Source organism: Arachis ipaensis, chromosome B3 (genome assembly GCF_059453495.1).
Source record: "Arachis ipaensis isolate K30076 ecotype BB chromosome B3, ASM5945349v1, whole genome shotgun sequence".
In the NCBI taxonomy this organism is placed as follows: Eukaryota; Viridiplantae; Streptophyta; class Magnoliopsida; order Fabales; family Fabaceae; genus Arachis; species Arachis ipaensis.
The window spans coordinates 30,123,722-30,131,127 of record NC_142438.1 but is presented as its reverse complement, the minus strand read 5'-3'; the positions used below and the strand labels follow the sequence as shown (position 1 = coordinate 30,131,127).

Genomic DNA, 7,406 nt, shown 5'->3' with positions numbered 1-7,406 from the left:
CTGAGTCAATATTTTATTCTGAGCCAATATGGCATTCAGAGTTTCAATTTCAAGAACTTCCTTCTTCTGAGGCGTCCCATTGTTTACAGGATTCCTCTCAGAGGTGTACATGCACTGGTTATTTGCAACCATTTCAATGAGTTCCTGAGCTTCTGTAGGGGTTTTCAGATGAAGAGATCCTCCTGCAGAATGGTCCAATGACATTTTTGACAACTCAGACAGACCATCATAGAATATACATATGATGCTCCATTCTGGAAGCATGTCAGTAGGACACCTTTTGATCAGTTGCTTATATCTTTCCCAAGCTTCATAGAGGGATTCTCCTTCCTTCTGTCTGAAGGTTTGGATTTCTACTCTAAGCTTGCTCATCTTTTGAGGTGGAAAGAATTTGGTCAGGAAAGCACTGACCAGCTTATCCCAAGAGTTCAGGCTTTCCTTTGGTTGTGAATCTAACCATGTTCTAGCTCTGTCTCTTACAGCAAAAGGGAAAAGCATAAGCTTGTAGACCTCGGGATCAACTTCATTGGTCTTGACAATGTCACAGATTTGCAAGTATTCAGCTAAAAACTGATGCGGATCTTCCATTGGAAGTCTATGAAACTTGCAATTTTACTGCATTAGAGAAACTAATTGAGGCTTAAGCTCAAAGTTGTTTGCTCCAATTGCAGGAATTGAGATGCTTCTTCCATAGAAGTTGGAAGAGGGTGCAATAAAGTAACCAAGCATCTTTCTTGCATCTCCGCCATTGTTATTAGGTTCGGCCATGTCTCCTTCTTTTTCAAAAATTTCTGTCAGGTCCTCTCCAGAGAGTTGTGCCTTAGCTTCCCTTAGCTTCCTCTTCAGAGTCCTTTTAGGTTCAGGGTCAGCTTCAACAAGAATGTTCTTATCCTTGTTCCTGCTCATATGAAAAAGAAGAGAACAGAAAATATGGAATCCTCTATGTCACAGTATAGAGATTTCTTTATGTGAGTAGAAGAAGAGAAGAATAGAAGAATGAGAAAAGAGAAATTCAAACACAGAGGGGAAGAGTTGGTTCGAATTATGAGTAGAAGAGAAGTGTTAGTAGATAAATAAATAAATAGAAAGAGATGAGAGGGGGAAGAATTCGAAAATTAAATAAAATGAAATAAAAATATTTTTGTTTTTATTTTAACTATCAGTTATAATTCAAAATTTAAAAAAGAAAAAGGAAATTAAATTAAATTAAAATTTAAAACAATTAGTTAATTAAAAAGGAATTTTGAAAAAGAGGGGAGGAGTTTTCGAAAATTAGAGAGAGAAAATTAGTTAGGTGGTTTTGAAAAAGATATGATTGAAATAGAAAACTGTTAAAATCAAACAAAAAGTCAAGTAGTTAATTGAAAAATATTTGAAAATCAATTTTTAAAAGATAAGAAGTTAGAAAAGGGATTTTGAAATTAATTTTGAAAAAGATATGATTGAAATTTATTTTGAAAAGGATTTGAAAAGGAAATTAAAAAGATTTGATTTTTTTGAAATTAAAGTTGATTACTTGACTAACAAGAAACTAAAAGATATGATTTTAAAATTTAAAGATTGAACCTTTCTTAATAGGCAAGTAACAAACTTTAAAATTTTTGAATCAATCACATTAATTGTTAGTAAAGATTTTGAAATTATGAAATGTAATTAAGAAAAAGATTTTGAAAATCATTTTTAAAGTTTTCGAAAATCACAAGAGAAAAATGAAAAAGATTTGATTTTTGAAAAAGGTTTTGAAAAGATAGGATTTTTAAATTGAAAATTTGACTTGACTCATAAGAAACAACTAAATTTTAAAAATTTCTGAATAAGTCAACTCAAATATTCAAAATTTATGAGAGAATAAGGGGAAGATATTTTTTTATTTTTGAATTTTTAATGAAGAAAGAGAATAACACAAAAAAGACACAAGACATAAAAATTATGAATCAAAACAAGAAAAATATGCAAGAACACTTTGAATGTCAAGATGAACACCAAGAACACTTTGAATATCAAGATGAACATCAAGGACATGTTTTTTGAAAATTTTTAAGAAAAGAAAAACATGCAAGACACCAAACTTACAAATTTTTATTCTCTAGACACTAATAATTCAAGAATGCATATGAAAAACAAGAAAAGACACAAAACAAGAAAATGCAAAGATCAAACAAGAAAATTCATCAAGAACAACTTGAAGATCATGAAGAACATCATGCATGAGTTTTCGAAAATTTTTAAGAAAAATTAAAAAGATGCAATTGACACCAAACTTAAAAAAATGACACTAGACTCAAGCAAGAAACATCAAACTTTTGGTTTTTTTTTTTTATTAATTTTTTTGGATTTTTCAAAAATTAATTGGAAAAAGACAAATAAGGATTTCAAAATTTCTAATGAGAATTCTAGAAATCATGCAATGTTAGTCTAAAACTCCGGTCCAGGAATTAGACATGGCTTACTAGCCAGCCAAGCTTTCAGTAAAAGCTCCGGTCCAAAATACTAGACATGGCCAATGGCTAGCCAAGCTTCAGCAGAACATCACATACAACAGCTAATTTGCTGAGAAAGACAAAGAAGCTCTTCTAAAGATAGTTAAAACCTCGGCCCAAAAGATTAGACATGGCTTAACAGCCAGCCAGGATTCAACATATCTCATGAAACTCTAGAATTCATTCTTAAAAATTTTGAAGAACATAGAATAATTTAATTTTTTTTTTGAAAAATTTTCAAAAATAAAAATAATAAAAAAACTTAAAATTAAAATAAAATTACCTCATCTGAGCAACAAGATGAACTGTCAGTTATCCAAACTCGAACAATCCCCGGCAACGGCGCCAAAAACTTGGTGCACGAAATCGTGATTGTTCATTCCCCAGCAATGGCGCCAAAAACTTGGTACGCACGTTTATAATCTCAATTCTTTTTCACAACTCTGCACAACTAACTAGCAAGTGCACTGGGTCGTCCAAGTAATAAATCTTACGTGAGTAAGGGTCGATCCCACGGAGATTGTCGGCTTGAAGCAAGCTATGGTCATCTTGTAAATCTCAGTCAGGCATATTCAATTGGTTATGAGGTTTTGGTAATTAAAATATAAATAAAATATAAAATAGGATAGAAATGCTTATGCAATTCATTGGTAGAAATTTCAGATAAGCGTATGGAGATGCTTTGTTCCTTCTGAATCTCTGCTTTCCTACTACTTCTATTCTATTCAATCATTCATACTCCTTTCCATGGCAAGCTGTATGTTGGGCATCACCGTTGTCAATGGCTACTTCCCGTCCTCTCAGTGAAAATGGTCCAAATGCGCTGTCACCGCACGACTAATCATCTGTCGGTTCTCGATCATGTTGGAATAGGATCCATTGATCCTTTTGCATCTGTCACTACGCCCAACACTCGCGAGTTTGAAGCTCGTCACAGTCATCCCTTCCCAGATCCTACTCGGAATACCACAGACAAGGTTTAGACTTTTCGGATCTCAGGAATGACCGCCAATAATTCTAGCTTATACCACGAAGACTCCGATCTTTTGGAATGGAGGCTAAGAGATACACGCTCGATCTAAGGTAGAACGGAAGTGGTTGTCAGGCATGCGTTTATAGGTTGAGAATAGTGATGGGTGTCACGGATCATCATATTCATCATGTTGAAGTGCAAACGAATATCTTAGAATAGGAATAAGCTTGAATTGAATAGAAAAATAATAGTACTTTGCATTAATTCATGAGGAGCAGCAGAGCTCCACACCTTAATCTTTGGGTGTAGAAACTCCACCGTTGAAAATTACATAAGTGAAAGTGGTTCAGGCATGGCCGAATGGCCAGCCCCCTAAACGTGATCTCTGAACATAAAATATCCAAAAGATAGATGTGAAATAAATCACTAAAAGTAGTTTTTATACTAAACTAGTAGCTAGGGTTACAGAAAATAAGTAAATGATGCAGAAATCCACTTCCGGGCCCACCTGGTGTGTGCTTGGGCTGAGCATTGAGCTTTCATGTATAGAGACTCTTTTTGGAGTTAAACGCCAGGTTGTAGCCTATTTCTGGCGTTTAACTCTGATTTGCAACCTGTTTCTGGCGTTTAACTTCAGAATAGGGTAGGAAGTTGGCATTTGAACGCCAGTTTGCGTCATTAAAACTCGGAAAAAGTTTGGACTATTATATATTGCTGGAAAGCCCTGGATGTCTACTTTCCAACGCAATTGAGAGTGCGTCATTTGGGATTCTGTAGCTCCAGAAAATCTACTTTGAGTGCAGGGAGGTCAGAATCCAACAACATCTGCAGTCCTTCTTCGGCCTCTGAATCAGATTTTTGCTCAAGTCCATCAATTTCAGCTAGAAATTACCTGAAATCACAGAAAAACACACAAACTCATAGTAAAGTCCAGAAATGTGATTTTTATTTAAAAACTGATAAAAATATACTAAAAACTAACTAAATCATACTAAAAACTACTTAAAAACAATGCCAAAAAGCGTATAAATTATCCGCTCATCAGCAAGTCAGTATGATTTCTCAGAGTCTGAATGGATTGCAAGCTGCATCCAACAGTACTAAGGAAGCATCTTCTGAAGAAGAAGCTTATGATCCTGAGAACCCTGCAATGGCAAAGGTGAATTACATGGGAGAACTCTATGGAAACACCTATAATCCTTCATGGAGAAATCATCCAAATCTCTCATGGAAGGACCAACAGAAGCCTCAACAAGGCTTCAATAACAATGGTGGAAGAAATAGGTTTAGCAATAGTAAACCTTTTCCATCATCTTCTCAGCAACAGACAGAGAATTCTGAACAAAGCTATTCTGAAACAAGGTCCTCCATTAGAAATTTGGAGGTACAAGTGGGTCAGCTGAGTAAGAAGATTTTTGAAATTCCTCCCAGTACTCTCCCAAGCAATACAAAAGAAAATCCCAAGAGAGAGTGCAAGGCCATAACCATGACCAACATGGCCGAACCTGGAGAGAGTGAGGAGGACGTGAGTCCCAGTGAGAAAAGCCTCATGGGATGTCCTCTGGACAGAAAGGAGTTCCCCTTTGAGGAACCAAAGGAACCTGAGGCTCATACAGAGACCAGAGAGATTCTATTGAACTTCCTTCTGCCATTCATGAGCTCTGATGAATATTCTTCCTCTGAAGAGGATGAAGACACCACTGAAGAGCAAGTTGCTAAGTATCTAGGAGCAATCATGAAACTGAATGCCAAGTTATTTGGTAATGAGACTTGGGAAGATGAACCCCCCTTGTTTACTAATGAACTGAGTGCATTAATGAGGCAGACATTACCTCAGAAGAAACCGGATCCTAGAAAATTCTTCATACCTTGTACCATAGGCACCATGACCTTTGAGAAGGTTCTGTGTGACCTGGGGTCAGGGATAAACCTCATGCCACTCTCTGTAATGGAGAAACTGGGAATCTTTGAGGTACAAGCTGTAAGAATCTCACTAGAGATGGCAGACAAATCAATGAAACAGGCTTATGGACTAGTAGAGGACGTGCTAGTGAAGGTTAAAAGCCTTTACATCCCTGCTGATTTCATAATCCTAGACACTGGGAAGGACGGGGATGAATCCATCATCCTTGGCAGACCCTTCCTAACTACAGCAAAAGCTGTGATTGATGTTGACAGAGGAGAGTTGGTCCTTCAGTTGAATGAGGACTACCTTGTATTCAAGACTCAAGGTTCTCCTTCTGTAACCATGGAGAGGAAGCATAAGAAGCTTCTCTCAATACAGAGTCAAACAAAACCCCCACATTTAAACTCTAAGTTTGGTGTTGGGAGGCCACAACCAAACTCTAAGTTTGGTGTTGAGAGGCCCCAACCCTACTATGATTATCTGTGAGGCTCCATGAGAGCTCACTGTCAAGCTATTGACATTAAAGAAGCACTTGTTGGGAGGCAACCCAATGTTATTTAATTATATCTATTTATTTTCTATTGTTATTTTATGTTTTCTTTAGGTTGATGATCATGTGAAGTCACAAAAACAACTGAAAAATCAAAAACAGAATGAAAAACAACATTAAAAATAGCTCACCCTGGAGGAAGAGCTTACTGGAGTTTAAACGCCAGTAAGAAGCATCAAACTGGCGTTTAACGCCAGAAAGAAGCATCAAGCTAGTGTTAAACGCCAAAAATAAGCTACAGTCTGGCGTTTAACGCCAAGAATGAGAGAAAAGCTGGCGTTAAACGCCAGAAACAAGCAGCAACCTGGCGTTTAACGCCAGAAGTGCACTCTAAGGGTGTTTTGCACCCCTAAATGGAGCAGGGATGCTAAGAACTTAACCCCTCAGGATCTGTGGACCCCATAGGATCCTCACCTGCCCCACCTCTTCTTCTCTCCTCTTTACACCCTTTCATAACACTCTTCCCCAAATAGCCTTCACCAATCACCTCCATATCTCTTCCAAAAATACCCTTCACCAATCACATCCATCCACTCTTCCCCAAAAACCCCACTACCTCCAAATTCAAAATCCTTTCCTTCCCAAACCCAACCCTAATACACGAAACCTAACCCTCCCCCACCCCTATATAAACCCCTCAACACTACCTCATTTTCACACATCACAAACACTTCTTTCCCCCCTTGGCCGAATACACACTTCCCCTCCATCTCCTCCATTTTCTTCTTCTTCTACTATTTCCCTTCTTCTTTTGCTCGAGGACGAGCAAACATTTTAAGTTTGGTGTGGTAAAAGCGTTGCTTTTTATTTTTTCATAACCATTAATGACACCTAAGGCCAGAGAAACCTCAAGAAAGAGGAAAAGAAAGGCAATTGCTTCCACCTCTGAGTCATGGGAGATGGAGAGATTCATCTCAAAGGTCCATCAAGACCACTTCTACGAAGTTGTGGCCAAGAAAAAAGTGATCTCTGAGGTCCCTTTTAAGCTCAAAAAGGGCGAATATCTGGAGATCCGACAAGAGATTAGAAGAAAAGGATAGGAAGTTCTCTCCAATCCTATTTAACAAGTCAGAATCTTAATGGTTCAAGAGTTCTATGCAAACACATGGATCACTAGGAACCATGATCAAAGTATGAACCCAAACCCAAAGAATTGGCTTACAATGGTTCGGGGGAAATACTTAGATTTTAGTCTGAAAAATGTAAGGTTGGCGTTCAACTTGCCAATGATACAAGAAAACGCACGCCCCTACACTAGAAGGGTCAACTTTGATCAAAGGTCGGACCAAGTCCTCATGGACATATGTGTGGAAGGAGCTCAATAGAAAATTGACTCAAGAGGCAAGCCGGTTCAACTAAGAAGGCTTGACCTCAAGCCAGTGGCTAGGGGATGGTTGGAGTTCATCCAACGCTCTATCATTCCAACTAGCAACCGGTCTGAAGTTACTATAGATCGGGCCATCATGATCCATAGTATCATGATTGGAGAGGAAGTGG

The 7,406-nt window shown here is 37.6% G+C and overlaps 1 non-coding gene across 1 annotated transcript; it reads left to right on the top strand.

Moving 5' to 3' along the window:
• The first annotated feature begins 258 nt into the window (after positions 1 to 258).
• Positions 259 to 366, top strand: LOC148570177 (small nucleolar RNA R71). The gene has a single exon (XR_015908649.1). It is a non-coding gene; the product is annotated as a small nucleolar RNA R71 (small nucleolar RNA).
• Positions 367 to 7,406: the final 7,040 nt, after the last annotated feature.